At 31.3% G+C, this 16,128-nt stretch overlaps 1 long non-coding RNA gene and 2 other non-coding genes across 3 annotated transcripts; 1 reads left to right on the top strand and 2 right to left on the bottom strand.

Annotated features, from left to right (window-relative positions):
- Window positions 1–2,614: 2,614 nt before the first annotated feature.
- Window positions 2,615–6,756, top strand: LOC148208478 (uncharacterized). The gene is made up of 3 exons (XR_015788441.1): window positions 2,615–2,767; window positions 2,856–2,989; window positions 6,049–6,756. It is a non-coding gene; the product is annotated as an uncharacterized LOC148208478 (long non-coding RNA).
- A 295-nt stretch (window positions 6,757–7,051) lies between these two features.
- TRNAV-AAC (transfer RNA valine (anticodon AAC)) lies at window positions 7,052–7,125 on the bottom strand. The gene has a single exon. It is a non-coding gene; the product is annotated as a tRNA-Val (tRNA).
- Window positions 7,126–7,214: 89 nt separating this feature from the next.
- TRNAV-AAC (transfer RNA valine (anticodon AAC)) lies at window positions 7,215–7,288 on the bottom strand. Its single transcript has one exon. It is a non-coding gene; the product is annotated as a tRNA-Val (tRNA).
- Between the last annotated feature and the right edge of the window lie 8,840 nt (window positions 7,289–16,128).

Here is a 16,128-nt window from a genome sequence, read left to right as displayed (position 1 = left end):
AACATTTGTATAATTATGGACATGCTATGCATCATTTCATTTATATATATTTGTTTTGTTTTGTTTTAATACAAATAAGGATGGGGATATTTAAAATTATATAACATATTTTTTATGTAGCATATTTTATAAAATAGTATTCATATTTATAATTTAATGATAGAGTAAAATACACTTTTGGTCCAAAAATTTGAGAATATGTTTTTATTTGGTTCCGACATTTAGAAAATAGTTCTAAAAAGTCATTAGGGTTAAAATTCAGATAGTATCACTAACAGAATACTGACATGGCAATAAATTGGTAATTTTAATAACATAATAATATTTATTATTTTTATATTACTTTTAATTGGTATTTTTTTTTACTTTTCTTCCTCCCTCTTCCCTCCTCCTCCAATACTCCATTGTTACCCTTTGATCCAACGCCCAACTCCTCTCTCTTTAAAATTCTCCCAAGTAAAACACTTTCTAACATCTCGTCACATTCCAAGTAAATCGGTTTCTTTTTTCTTTCTTTTTTTTCTGTAATTACTGGTGTTGATGCTAAAATCTGCCTAAGTTCTGTGGAGCGACCTATTAGGTTGGCGCGAGCTGTTCGGAGCGAGCTTCTTATAGGCACCTGCAAAGACAGATAAGACATTTCGACGCTCAAGTCAGTTCAGAATCCGAACTTAGACAGATCAGCTTTAGACAGATTCTCATACTTGGCTCGGTGTAGTGGGGGTGTATTTATAATAGTCAAATGGGTAGTTCCCTGTCCCATCAGGGTATTCCACTATTCGGTCTAGTGGCCTTCCAAGGGCCATTGGTTCGTAGCAATTCCCGGTTTTACCACTACCTTCGAGTGTGACGTGTGAGGGGTCCTTTGCTGCATCTAACTGTCTGAGCCGACCTGTCAGGTCGGCCTAGTGATGTCTTATGAACAGGTCGACCTACGACAGTTAGCCCCCAACAGTTGGAGAACATCGTCCCCCCTCATCCCTACTTTCCTCTGTTCTCGGTTCGTGGTTCTAGGTTTTCACAATTTCCTTATAATCGGATGCCCTCTTGAATGTAGAGAGAGATAAAAAAAACATCGATTCATCGAAATTGGGATCAAGGTTCAGAAAAGATAAATATTTAGTGTTTGGGAACTGGGTCAGATGTGCCCGTTTGGAAGCCATTGCATGGATTCCCCAATAAGCCGGTTCGTTTGGAGATGAAGACGATAGGTTGGAGGAATCGGGCTTTGGAATTGAAGGGGAAGAACGAAGTATTGGGGGAGGAAGGAAGAGATTAGAGAGGAAAAAAAAATTCTAGCTAAAAGTAGAATAAAATTAATAAATATTATTATATTATTAAAATCACCCACTCATCTCCATGTCATCATTCCGTTCGTGAAATTCAGGATCAAAAGTGTATGTGTAGGCTCAAACACGAGCAGCCAAGGGAGCTTGGTCCATGCTCCACTGCACCAATTTAAAAATTTATGCTCTATTAGACTATTGATTAGTAACAATCAAAACGTTTCAAAGTTGAAGGGGGTCGAGCCCTCGGCCTAGCTACTGTAGATTTGCCCGATTGTCTAACATTGAATCAAAATTTGTAAGTTGATTTTTATTTATATGGTGAAAATGTACCTTAAAACCCTTTAAAAAGTTGTTTTTAAATGCTCATAAAAAATTATTTAATAAAATAAAATTGAAATAAATAAAACTATATATAATTTTATGGTGATTAAAAAAAGTTTTAAAGTTAATAATGAGTTCGAGTTGGTTTGGTTTAACCTAAACTTATTTTAGGTGAACACTTGAACCAATCCACCAATAGAATTTTCATTTATGTGTACCCAAGATTGGATTGTGTTGATTGGTTTTCTCGAGTCATCATGTTTTTTAAGGACAAAACTTTCCTCCTAAAACTTTCCTCTTGAAGATTTAGGAGGAAGCTCCTCCTGAATTCATGTGTGGTTCAATAGCATATAAACAAGTTGATTTTTTAATTTTGTATAATTCCTATGTGATCCACTTGTCTATATGTTATTGGACCACGGACGAGCTTCCTCTTAATCTTAGGAGGGAAGTTTTTTCCATTTTTTAAACACCCAAGAGTACACAAACTTCATGGACTCATTAAATGCTCTTTTTCAATAAATAATTGATTAAATGTTGAAGCTCTTAATGTATTTAAAAAAAAAATCATAAGAATTCTCTAATTAGTTTATTTGGGCGCAATTGATGGTTCCAAAGAAACCAAAACATAATAATTAATGCCTAACACAATCAAACTTAAAAAGGCAACTTTATCATTAAATAATTCAAGTTCCCCTTCACAAATAGGGGCTCAAAATTTCCTGGAACTATATTTTCTTTTGAAAGTTTGGATTCTTAAACCATTATATTTAGTTTTTAAAACTTCTTTTGGAATTTTGTAAATATTCTTCCTCAAATAAATTATTAGTATGAATCAAGTGTATTTTTTATGTACATAAAATCTAAAGCATAATATCATGTAGGTATTCTTGGAAAATCTTGAAGTGATATTTTGTATTTGGAAATCACTTACTTTTACAATGGGTTAAAGGCATTTTTATAGAGGATTTTTGGTCTTTAACAGATTGATGGGCTTTTACGATTTGTTACAGATTTCTACAACCATAGTGATTTGCCTTAACACCCCCTCAAGCCAATGGGGAGGGGAGCTCGAACATTGAGCTTGTCGGCAAGAGTATGAAATCGAAGTGGTGACAACGACTCGGTGACCAAATCTGCTATTTGAGCTACGTAAGGTAAGTGTTGTACACTGATTTGCTTCTAGGTAACCAGATCTCATATGAAATAGATATCTATTTCAACATGTTTTGTTCTTGAATGTAGGATAGGGTTGGAGCTGAGATGTATCGAGCTTAGATTGTCGCATCAGAGAATCGGAGCTTGGGAATCGTGATTCGAAGTTCGCGAAACAGTGTTTTTAACCAGACAAGTTCTGAAGCAGCCAAAACTAATGCACGGTATTCCGCTTCTGTGCTAGACCTAGAAATAATTGTTTACTTTTTCGATCCCCACGAAATAGGATTTCCCCAAAAATAGATACAAAACCCTGAGGTTGATTTCCTGTCATTTGGGTCAGATGCCCAGTCGGCATCTGAGTACCCTTGAAGAGTCAATTGTGATGACTTGGACAGAAGAAGACCTGTATGATATGATCCTTTTAGATAGCGAATAATTCGCTTTGCCAGTGTTGTGTGGTAGCTAGGGGCATGCATAAATTGGCATACTTTATTAACACAATCGGAAATTTTAGGTCTAGTTAGTGTGACATATTGTAGGGCACCCACTACACTTCTGTACAAGAAGGGATCTAGAAGAGGATCACCTTGTCTAGCTGATAGGATTGACCCACTGACCATAAGTGTAGAAATGACATTGGCTTTAAGAATTTTGGACCTCTGTAGTAGATCTGTAATATACTTTGATTGTGACAAGAATATGCTATCTTTGGTAGGATAGGATAGCTCAATACCTAAGAAAAACTTAGTTTGCCCAAGTCTTTAAGAGAGAACTGTTTATTCAGTGTATAATGAGTTGTTGTATCTTAGAGGGAGAGCTACCCGTGAGGATTATGTCATCAAAATAGATTACTATGTAGCAGCACTGATTATTTTGAAATCTGTAGAATAAGGATCGGTCAGCTTTAGAACCAATAAAGCCAAGTTCAATCAAAAAATTTATAAGTCTTTCAAACCAGGCCCTTGGAGCCGTTTGAATCCATACAAAGTTGTAGCAGACTTGATGTTTATACTGAGGTTGAATAAACCCAATGGGTTGTTCTATAAGAATTGTTTCATGTAGAAATCCGTGTAAAAAAGCATTGTTGATGTCGATTTGTCTTAGAATCCATCCTTATGCAAGTGCTAAAGTAAACAATACTTTGATGGTAATAGGTTTAACTACTAGACTGAAGGTCTCCGAGTAGTCTATGTCAGCAGTTTGATTAAAACCTTTAACCACCAAACGAGCCTTGTACCTCGTATCGACCCATCACTGTTCCTTTTTATCTTGGAAACCCATTTGCAACCCACTATTTTTTGATTTGGAGCTGGAGAGACAAGTTCCCAAGTACCATTTTCATTAAAGCTGAATACTCCTCTTTCATAGCTTTCCTCCAATGATTATGTTTTAAAGTCTCTTTTGTAGAAGTAGGTTCCACTTCTTTATAATCTGCTAGATAGACCTTAGGTTTAAAGATGTGATTCTTGGCACGAGTCACCATAGCATGAGTGTTTTGAGAGGTGTCTGGAGGATCCACAACAGATAGTGGAGCAGAATTTGTAGGAATTGGAGAGTTTGAAGGGTTTGTAAGAGGTGTAGGATTTGGAGGTGTCGAATTTGTAGGTGGAGAGACAGATGGTTCAAGATAAGGTTGGGGATTAATAGAAATAGGATTTGGACTAAGGCTAGGTGAGGTAGATGAGGAAGTAGAAGATTTGGGCTTGGTATCGGTGAACTAGTTGGGAGAGAAGTTAGAAAGGGGCCGGGAATCATAGGCGAATTTGAGATAATTGGCTGTGTGTTTTGAACTCTAGATGTGGTTTTAGAGAGAGGAGTATGTAGGCTAGTTTGGTTGCATAATGGAAATTCAGTTTCATTAAAGGTAACATGGCGTGAAATATAGAGACAAACAGTAAGGCAGCACTTGTAGCCTTTATGCAAGTTGTTGTAGCCAAGAAAGATACATGGAGTAGAGCGGGGTTGAAGTTTGTGATTGTTGTATGGTCGAATACAAGGAAAACAGAGACAATCAAAGGTTTTAAAAAAAGAATAATTTGGTTTTTGTGAGAAAAGCGTTTCCATAGAACTTACCCATTCAAGATTTGGAGAAGACAGTCTATTAATAAGATAGACTGCTATTGAGAAAACATCATTCCAGAAGTTTAAGGGCATAAATGAGTGGGACAAAAGGGTTAGGCCAATGTCTACAATGTGTCTATGTTTTCGTTTGGCAATGCCATTTTGTCGAGAGGTGTGAGGGCAAGAAATTCGATGTTCTATCCCATGAGATTTGAGATAGGGTGTAAAAGTTTTGAATTCACCACCACCATCGGATTGGAAAGCTAAGATAGGGATATTGAAATGTTTTTCTACTAGGGAGAGAAATTGAATGAAGGTTGAGAAGACTTGGGATTTGTTTTCTAGAAAATAGATCCATGTGTATTTAGAAAATAAATCAATAAAGGTAATGTAATATTTGTAGTTATTTCTAGAAGGTTTGAAAGTCGGCCCCCATAAGTCAGAGATAATTAATTGAAGGGGGGCAGTATATATTGTTTTAGAAGGGGTAAATGGGAGACAATGGCTTTTGCCAAGAGCACAAGATGTACAAAATGAAAGCTTTTTATTGATATGAACATTGGGTATACAATCATTTAGAACTTTGTTGGTAACAGGGGTAGAGAGATTGCCTAGTTGCCAATGCCAAATATCAAATGGAGAATTACAACTAGGTAGAGTATAGGAAGGTAGAGGGGTAGTAGTATGAAAAACTTGATTGATGTTGGAATGGCCCATGAGCTTTGGTGAAGATGCTTGCATCTTGAATGAGTATAGTCCATCATGAAGTAGGCCTTGGAGAAGGATTTTACCAGTAGCTTGATCCTTGATAACACAAAAATTTGGGTGAAACTCAAAATAAACTTTGTTGTCTTTAGTAAATTGGCTAACACTAAGTAAGTTTTGGTAACCGAGGGAACATGTAGAAGGTTTTGGAGATAGAAAATATGCTTAGACGGAGTAATAAGAGAAGAAGGGCCAGAGTGTGTAATAGACAAACCTGCTCCATTAGCTGTGTGAATTTGTTGTCCATCCATTACTTCTTTGCTATTTGTGATATTGTTCAGGTCATTGGTAATGTGATTTGTAGCTCTAGAATCTGGATACCCGTTGGTATCTTTGTTTAGATCAGGGGTCATCAGCATAGCTGTCATATTTTGATGTGGAGTGTTTGGGGGAGAAATGTTGTGGACACGTGGAGGACGTTTAGTGGAGCTAAAGAAATAAAAAAATATCTCAGGTCCACCTCGAACCTGCCAAGGAGACCAAGTTTATCTGTATATGAGGCTAAGTGTAAAGAGCCGTGGTTCGACCCGAAGAGGTTCGATCTGCTCAAACCCGACAAGTTCGACATGATAAAAATCAAAGATAACTGCCGGTCATAAGTGTTGTCGGATCCACCACCTATAAATAGAGGGCCTCATTTCACACTCAGGTATGAAATTTCACCTCGAACTTAATATAGAGTCCGACCTATACTGACTTGATCGTCGGAGAGTTTGCCCTCTTGTGCAGGTTCACTCCACGGTTCAGGTCGAGCCGGAGACCGGGTTCGAGCTAGGTTTATAAGCACCGTTGTGCAATTCTTTGCATAAACATGGAGGAAAATTATTTACTGATTGTTGTCTGCCATTATAGTGTATTGCAGAGTTATTTGGAGCCCGAAAGTAACATTTGTCAGTAGTGCGACCAAATTTGTGACAGATTTGGCACTGTACTCTATTTCTGGAATACCAGGATCGTCCACCTCCTCTGTTATTTCTTCCACGGCCACGGTTATGATCAGAATAACCTCGATCGTCATATGTTGAGTTATTATAGGGCCTGTGATTATATGTAGTACTCTGAGCTAAACTCTGCTATTGCACCAAATTGACTGATTGTAGTGTATTATCTTTTGTAGTATTTACTCTGCTTTCATGTGACAGGAGTAAAGCATATTTTAGACCTAGTCCTGATAGAATATGTAGGATATGATCTTCTGTGGTGATTATTTACCTATGACTCTTAAAGCATCAATCAGGTTCTTAATTTGGCGCATATATTCTTACGTGATAACCAACTATACCACGACACCACTTTTGATTGCTGGAAATAATAAAATAAAAATTACCTCATGTAATAAAATAATATAAGTAAAATACATTTTTTTTCCAAATTGAAAATTGGCATCGCCCGGACTCAATCCAGAGACCTTCTGGTGTGTCAGACTGACGTGATAACCAACTACACCACCAACTACACCACGTCACCCGGACTTGAACCGGAGACCTTCAGTGTGTTAGACTGACGTGATAACCAACTACACCACGACACCACTTTTGATCGTTGGAAATAATAAAATAAAAATTACCTCATGTAATAAAATAATATAAGTAAAATACACTTTTTTTCCAAATTGAAAATTAGCGTCACCCGGACTTGAACCGGAGACCTTCAGTGTGTTAGACTGACGTGATAACCAACTACACCATGACACCACTTTTGATCGTTGGAAATAATAAAATAAAAATTACCTCATGTAATAAAATAATATAAGGTAAAATACACGTTTTATTCAAAATGAAAATTGGCGTCACCCGAACTCAAACCGAAGACCTTCAGTGTGTTAGACTGACGTGATAACTAACTACACCATGACACCACTTGGATTGTTGGAAATAATAAAATAAAAATTACATTATGCGTTGTTTTTTTTAGTACAACATGTGGAGTGGGGGATTGAACTCAAAATTTTTTGATTTGTGGCGGATCTAGGATTTCATGTTAGGGGGAAACTGCATATTAAACATAATGGAAAAATATCAAACTTTAACAATGTGTATCAATTTACTTACACTTGAATAAGGGTGATAATTTTCATCTGAATCACAAATTTTACTCTTTGATAGATTTTCAACTGAAAAATTGTTGAAAACAATATTTTTGTATGTCAAATTAGTTATAAATATATTTTTTTAATGAACAATTGGCAGGATGTAAATAAAAATGACATTAGAGTTTTTTCTTTTTTTTTTAACTTAAATTTGTAAATTTTCACGGTAGATTTTGTATATTAATTAAACTTGAATTTTGTAAATTAGTGTTTTTTAATAGAAAGACAAAAATGATGACATTTATCAACAATAAAAATATATTTAAAAAATAAAAATCAATAAAAATATATGTAAAAACTAAAAATCAATCAAAATATATTTAAAAACAAGAATCAATATGTATTTAAAAACAAAAATCAATAAAATTTATATTTAAAAACAAGAATCAATAAAATTAAATCTAAAACAAAAATTAATAAAATTATGTTTAAAAAAATCAATATACATATACTTAAAAAACAAAAATCAATAGAGATATATTTAAAAAAATAAAATAAAATAAGGCTGCTACAATTGATCCCCGAACGCAGAGGGTGTAAAAACAAAAATAAAAATAGCGAGGCCATCGCGATTCGATCCCAAGACGGATGAAGCACGAAGATTTCTATTTAAAAAAAAAAAAATAGGGTTTAAACTTTGTATACTATATTTTATCTATTTCAAATTCATGCCCCATTGGAGACATATACTAATTATTGCTAAGTTATACTCGTTTGAATAATAATAAAATAAAAATTACATTATTCTTTGTTTTTTCATTATTAAAATCAATTTAAATAGTTTTGGTTTAAATACTATTTTAGTCGGTATATTTTTAGCTTTTGTTCATCTTTTGTGCCTTTGTACCTTCATAATGTCTATTTTCGTTTCTATATTTTCAAGTTTTTTTCATTTTGATATCGTACTTTCAAGATATTTGTTTTAGTCCTTATACTTCAAAAAGTGACCATTTATACCAATATTTTCAAGTTTTGTTCTTCCTCACGTCTCTCTCATTTATTTCAATGTGTCTCTCTCTTAATCAGTTGACTAATAAATATTAGTACTCAACATTCTCAATGTTACAAAACCCTTCAAATTATATCATTTTATTTATGTAAGCAAAAAATCTTTCCAATTATTTGTCAATTAATTGAGTTAAAAAAGCCTTTTATGATTCTTGTCCTCCACGTGATAATGATTAATAATGTAACAATATAAACAAATAAATATATGACTTTTTTCAAAAAGCCTAAATACATGACTTTTTATTTTCTCATTTGGTAGGTAGAAGGTATATTACTACATAGAAATAAGACAATGACAGAAATTACAAGAATGTAAAAAGTTAAAAAATGAAATAAAAATTAATTATAAAATTTATGACTTAACCTTTAATTAATTAAAGATAAATTTTTTAAAAATTTTAGAATTTTAATAATTTTACAATATTCTTTGACTTCTACCGCTCTCCTCTTCTATTTCTTTTTTCTTTCTAATTTTGTGCCTCCTCCTCTTATTGTTATTTTTTTCCTCCATCAATTCCATATTTTATAAAGTTCATTAAGTTATCACTAGATGTTTGGAAGTTACTTTATGATTTGAAAATACATAATTTATTTAATTTTGTTATAATTTCTATCTAAAAAAATTATGTAGAATTAGAGGTTCCTTAATTTAGTACTTACAAAAATTTAAATGGTTTCGTATATATGGATAAATTCATCATTAACTTTGATATATAATCGAATAAATTGGATATATCATGTGTGTTAAATACTAATATATATAAAAATGGAAAAAAGAAAATTAGTGTGACATGTGGCTTGTGATATTTTGTAATCAAGTTGGGTCAATTTTATTATTATTTTAAAAAAATAAAAGTTAGGTCAATTATTATAGACAAAAGTTGAATTTTTAATACATCCAAAGAAAGTCTACGTGCATGGCATGAGAGAACCTCTGCTCAATGTTGAGCTCTATGGAGACACAATTACACATGGGCCCAAAATAAACAATTAAACTACCATATAATATAATAATACTTCATTATTATTTTAATATAACTCTTGTTTTTTAATCGTCTCGCAATACTAACCTAAGATATAATTCAACTAGTTAATATTAAGATAATTAGGGACTTAATAAGAGTTTATAATAGCCTTGTATTATTCATCTTATTGTTAATTAGTTTTGTAGAAATTCTATGAATATTGATATGGTATCAAAGCCTAAAACGCTCAAACAAATATTCGGTCCGAAAATTGAGTCCGATCATGATCAATCGATGAACCAAAAGAACCACGATCATTGGTTTTTTGATGTAACTCCAGAAATATTTGATAATTAAGACACTTATTCTAACTAAAATATATTGCGAGTTGAAATCCCACATCATTTTTACATTGTACCTAAAAAAAATTGTCCCATACTTTCATTTTGTCTGTTACTCAATTATAATACTTCTCACATTCTCATGAACATGAGATTAAAACATTTTGCAAAAGTAAAATTGGTTAAATTGAAGAGAGGACAAAGAAAGGGTCCCATTTAGGGGTGGTTTGGTCCAAAGAAAATAGGACAGAGCCATAAATTTCATGTGTGCATGATTTTATGGATAACTGTTGATAATTTAATGTATAGAGACATCTATAGTTTGGAGTCTCACAGTTACAGAAGATGGGTCCAATTTTTTCCACTCCTCATTTATGGCCTTTCTTTCTTTTTTGTTTTTCCTCATATTTTTTTGGCCTTTTAGCTTTTTCCTTCTATATTTAAATTTTAACTTTAGGTGAGTTTTTTATAAAGTGATATGTAACTAGTAAACGAGATTTACATTATCTTACCTTTGAAGCATCGACGTGAGTATAGTTTAATAGTAAATGATATTTACATTTTCTCTTAGAGTCTAAATTTTCATACTTCAATTTGTTGTACTAAGAAAAATTCTCAATAGATCAAATCGTTTTTTATTGTTCTTTGTTCTAACTACATTAATGAACCTGCAGAGAGTTATTCTTGTAGTGCATTAATCTATGATAATTGGTGTTTACTCTTTCTTTTTTAGATTGGATATACCAACTTTTGTCGTACTAAAAAACAAAAAATTGAGAACAAATAAATGTTAGGGACAACAAATCCTACTATTGTTCACTTTGGCGCGTGAGCTCTTATGACTTTTATTTTGTTCCACCCAAAATGTCTCATACTAATGGAGATGATGTTTCTCACTTATATGTTCGTGATCTTTCTCTTATCTAGTAAATGTGAGATTTTGGTCGTGTTTCCAACTGATAGTAAAATGTTAGCTGTGTTTGTAAATTCGAGTCGGCTGAAATACTTATTACTATCTCAAAAATCAATGATTTGATTTCCAAAAACTTACCTGAGATCGTTTAATGATAACTTTGCAAAAAAAAAATCAATATTAATAAATAAAATCTTTTTATGCAAGAATTCCAATAACTAAAATAGAATATTTAAAATTTAAAAAAAAAGTGTGAAGTTTTGGTTGTTGAAGGACCAAAATATAATTCAAATATAATATTAAAAATGGGTTAAATTACATTTTCCTCGTGACTAGCTTTTAAAATATCAATTTTAATCCTTAAACAAAAATAATCATTTTTTTGTCTTTTAACTTATATAGCTCTAATCAGAGTTCAAAATGTCGAGAGACATGTCGACATGCTCGATATGGACATAGGAGAGAAAAGTTAATTTTCCCCACATGTCGTCGACATGCCGACAAAATATCGACAAAATGTCGACATGTCAACTCAAATGTCGACATGTTTTTTTTTCCTCTTCTTCTTTTAAGGTTATTTTATTTTCATCATTTTCCTACTATGCCACTACCGTCTATAATTTCTCACAACCTCAATGATTGTAATCTTAGTCTGTTCAATGAAACACTCGCATTTTAATATTGTATAAAGTATAACTAATAAATTTGCTTTGTTGATAATTTTTAATCCAATCTAGTCCTTAGTTACAGAATTGAACAATATATGTAAAATATTGACATAAATAAAGATTGAAATAATATTAGAATTTTTAAAAAATAAAATATTATTATATACAAATAGTGGTTAAACATGAAGTAGAATAGGTAACTTAATTAATACCAAATAGATGATCTCGTGCACTATTTTGATAACTTTGATATAAATTACAATAGTTCTCCTAAGTCATCATAGACTGGAAGTTTTGAAGGTAGTTGTCAAATGAGTAGAATATGAAGCACATATGGATCCCATTGGTAGATAATTTGGATGAATTACATAATCACGTTGAGGTGTTTGAAAATTGTGTAAATTTGATTGGAAAGTTGGATTGATGATTGATTTGAAAATGTGTTTGAAAAATGTGTAAATTCAAATTGGAAAAGAGAAGTAGGTAAAAAGTACGAGTTAATTAGAACTTAGAAATGTGTTTGGAAACCAGATCGATAATTATCTCATTTCCAAATGAATCCTATTATGAAAAATACAAGTAGTCAAAAATTTACAATTAAAGTTCTTTACATACTCAAATAATTTCCATCAATCTTCATTAAAGAAAAAATCTTTTTTCGATATTTCCATCGACATTGACATTTTCATAAGTAAAATGGTCATATTCTTACACTTAATGGTTAAAGGTGATCAATTATAAGCTAATTAAGCTACAATTCAAATTTTATTTGCTAATTCAAAAAATTTCCATAAATTTCCATTACTTTTCTCGAAATATCTATCGACATCGATATGTCCGTAAAATCGGGACCTCGACATTTTCATCGACATCAACATTTTGAACACTGGTTCTAATATATGAGTGTGTTAAATTAAATACACATATTTCAAGATAATTATTTTTTGTTTAATGATTAAAATTGACATTTTATAATTTTAAGGGCTCAAATGAAGTAGACATGAAATTCAGGGACTATACTAAAATAATCTTAAATTTTCAAGGACCAGAATGAGATATAAACGGGAGGATTCAATCATATATTGATCAAATTTTAAATTTTTAAATAATTAAAGCGTCTATAAAAAGGAACCCAAACGGTGATCGGTGAAACAAGCTCTAGCAGGACAAGAAATACTCAAACAAGAAATTTCAGCTTAAAGAAAAGAAAAAACAAATTTAATATACAATTTTAAAAAATGTTAACTTTTTCAATGTAACCAAATATAGAAAATTTTATATTATTGTTTACGTCACATAAATTTCTAACTTTAAATATATTTGAAAATACATATTTATTTTATATTATTTAGATAAATGTCTTCCACCTTTATGTGTGATGAAATATTATTCAAAAGCAACAAATAATAATAATAAATATAAAAACATAATACTACTTTACTCTAGGTAATTTAAAACTCATTTTATTTCAATCTCTCTATTTCCAAACTTCCAAACATCTCATTTTAATTTTTGTATTTTCAATTAATCAATCTTAAAATTAATTCTCGATCATGAGGTTAATTCCTATCAAATTTGTTAAAATAATAATAATAGTAATTTTCATTCGTAAAAAAAGAAACAAAATTATTTGCTTTTTTTCTTTAGTTAAATTCAACAATAATCTAATAATAAGACCTCTTGTTGGGATAATTTTTGTTTTCTTTTTTTAAATACAATATGTGAGAGGAGAATAAAAAGTTATTTTTTCTTATTAGTTATAAAAAACATAATACTATTTTAATCTAGTTAATTTGAGACTCATTTTATTTCAATCTCTAATTTTAATTTTCGTATTTTCAATTAATATAAAAATTAATTCTGGATCATGAAGTTAATTTCTATCAAATTTGTTAAAATAATAACAATAGCAATTTCATTCGTAAAAAAGAAATATTATTTGCGTTTTTTTAGTTAAATTCAACCATAATCTAACCATACGAACGATGGTTGAGATACTTTTTTTTCTTCAAATACAACACGTGGCAAAAGAGGATTCAAACTCACAACTTTTTAATTAATCATAGATATATTAGACATTATCTAGCATGAACATAATTTTTATGACTTTATTTTTCATTCATCCAAATAACAAACTAATATTTAAATTTATTATTATTATTATTAATATTATTTTGGGAAGCAAACAAAATCCAAAACTTATCTCTGTGTCGACGAGGGAGTGTGTGTGGGTACAAAAAAGACCGATTGAGGCAGACAAAATGTCCACCGGAAGATTGATCAATTCATTATCAATTTCCCAAAATAAAATTATTTATCACGCCCCACCCCTCCCCAGACTCTTCTTCAATTCCAACAATCTATTTATATATATATATATATATTTTGATATCCGTGAGTATTCGAATTACCAAACAAGTTGTTCGATTAATTTCATGGAACGACGACCTGATTCGATAATATTTGGTATCGAAAAGAATTGGGAATTAATTCTTAAGGTTGGTGACTATTATGAAATTTAAACATATTTCCTTTAAATTTACTCTTAGTCTATTTGGACCAATCAGTCGTCATCTTTGATGATTAATTTCAACTATTTATCCTTTCTTTTTTTACTTCTCGAATTTTACCCATTAAAAAATTTTAATTATATCATTCCACGTATAATAAACGGTTAAACTTTTGTCTAACAAAAAATTGATAAATCATTAAATTATTATTTTATTAACACGTTTAGTCACGTAAATATTCTATTGATGTGTTATTTAACCGTTACATTGGGCGAAATGGAAACACCGTAGCCCACAATCTAACAAGAAAAGCTTTAGAGTAGAGGACTGAGATTTTTCTCTCCATATTTGGTTACGTAACCTGACTCGAACTGAACTAAACAAGAGTTTTTAATGAAAGTATTATCACTTTTCTTAAAAAAAAAAAAATACTCTGAGGCCCAACTCACTCGTAACCAAAACTCCACCCACCAAATAAAAAAATTTATTATATTTATATATCCAAATATATTAATAAAATAATAATTAGCTCTGTATCAACAAAATTTTCGGGCAATGGATTCAATTGAGAATTCTTAACATAGGGTAAAATTGAATGCTTCTTAAGAAAAATCCGAAGATAAAGTTAGAAAGCATGTGGCATATTCAATTTAATTAAATTATTTTTTTAGTCGTGTGAGTGAGCCGCATAGTAACTTTCTCACCTAACGGTATTTATGAAATTTAAAAAAATAAAAAAGAGAAAAAAAAAAAGCCAAACGAAACGAGCATCACTGAGCTGAGCATAGGCTGTGAGGCGAAGAGAGAGCGACAGCAGTGGGGCGTCCCCAAAACTTCACATTCATTTCCCTTGCCTTCCCCTCTTCCCACTCGCCTTCCACGCGCGTCCCTTCTACGCGCCTCTATTTTAGATCTACACTATCCAATACTATGCTACAACAAAACAAATTAATCTTCCATATTCATCACCTTTTGTTTTGTTCTACCTTTTAACTCTTTTGTCATAATTTACTCTTCATCCTTTTCTCATTGTCACGTATTGATAAACCAACAAAATTGACTGGTTTGAGAAATGTTGAAGTATGAAGTCAAAAAATCTGGATGGAGTCGGTTCAAATTTTATACAAAAGAAGAAGAAGAATACTCGATAGCAAATCTTTTTTAGTGGTGTAGCATTGTATCTTCTTAACCTAAACTTTGCTATAAACTACGTGAATCTTGATTGGACACCTATTTGCTGCGACATTTTCCGACCTCGTGCGCATGCTTCCTAGTAAATCAACTACGTGGTCTCACAATCGAAGATTGTTTCAAATCAAATATGCTTCGATTTGAAGTTCTTATGATTGAGCTGTCCAAAAGGAAGATAAACCTTCTTGGTATAGGCAGTGGTTATCAATTTTTTAAGCCTTTCTTAACCATGCTTCCATGATCTCAGAATATCTCTTATTTGAATGTGGCATTAGGTTCATTCATGTACCCTCCTATTTACTTGGGTGCCACATGAGGTATTCCTAACTTGAGTTTTTCTAATCCTAGACTACACATTCAAGAGTTTTTTCTTTCCTACTATATTTGGTAACTCAAATATCATGGTTAGAAATGTAGATAACAAGTCAATAATCATCATAATTAGAAGAAGACATTATTTTTTTAAAATTAAAGTAAATTATTACCGATCAAACCTAAATAGATTCTAAATCATATATTATTAATTGAGTCCTCTTAAGCTAAAATTTTAAGTATTTTGTTTCCGTTTTGAAAATGAGTGGAATTTGGTTAAATAAGAATAAATATATTCATTCACTTGAAATTATTATACTTTAATTATGAAAATATAATGTCAATCCGAACATAACTATAACTAAATTTGTTAAGACACCTATCTCTTATAAAAAAATATATATAAATTTTTTTTTAGCATTATCTCTTTTTAATTAAATATTAAATATTAAATTCCAATTCCAATTCCAACTCCTTGTTTATATGTAATTGAAAATAATTTGTTCCCAATAAATTCGTTTTTAATTAAAAGGTAAT

This window comes from Momordica charantia (genome assembly GCF_013281855.1).
Source record: "Momordica charantia cultivar OHB3-1 chromosome 10 unlocalized genomic scaffold, Mcharantia_2.0 BLBB01000010.1, whole genome shotgun sequence".
NCBI lineage: Eukaryota > Viridiplantae > Streptophyta > Magnoliopsida > Cucurbitales > Cucurbitaceae > Momordica > Momordica charantia.
This window is presented reverse-complemented; position numbering and strand designations above follow the sequence as displayed.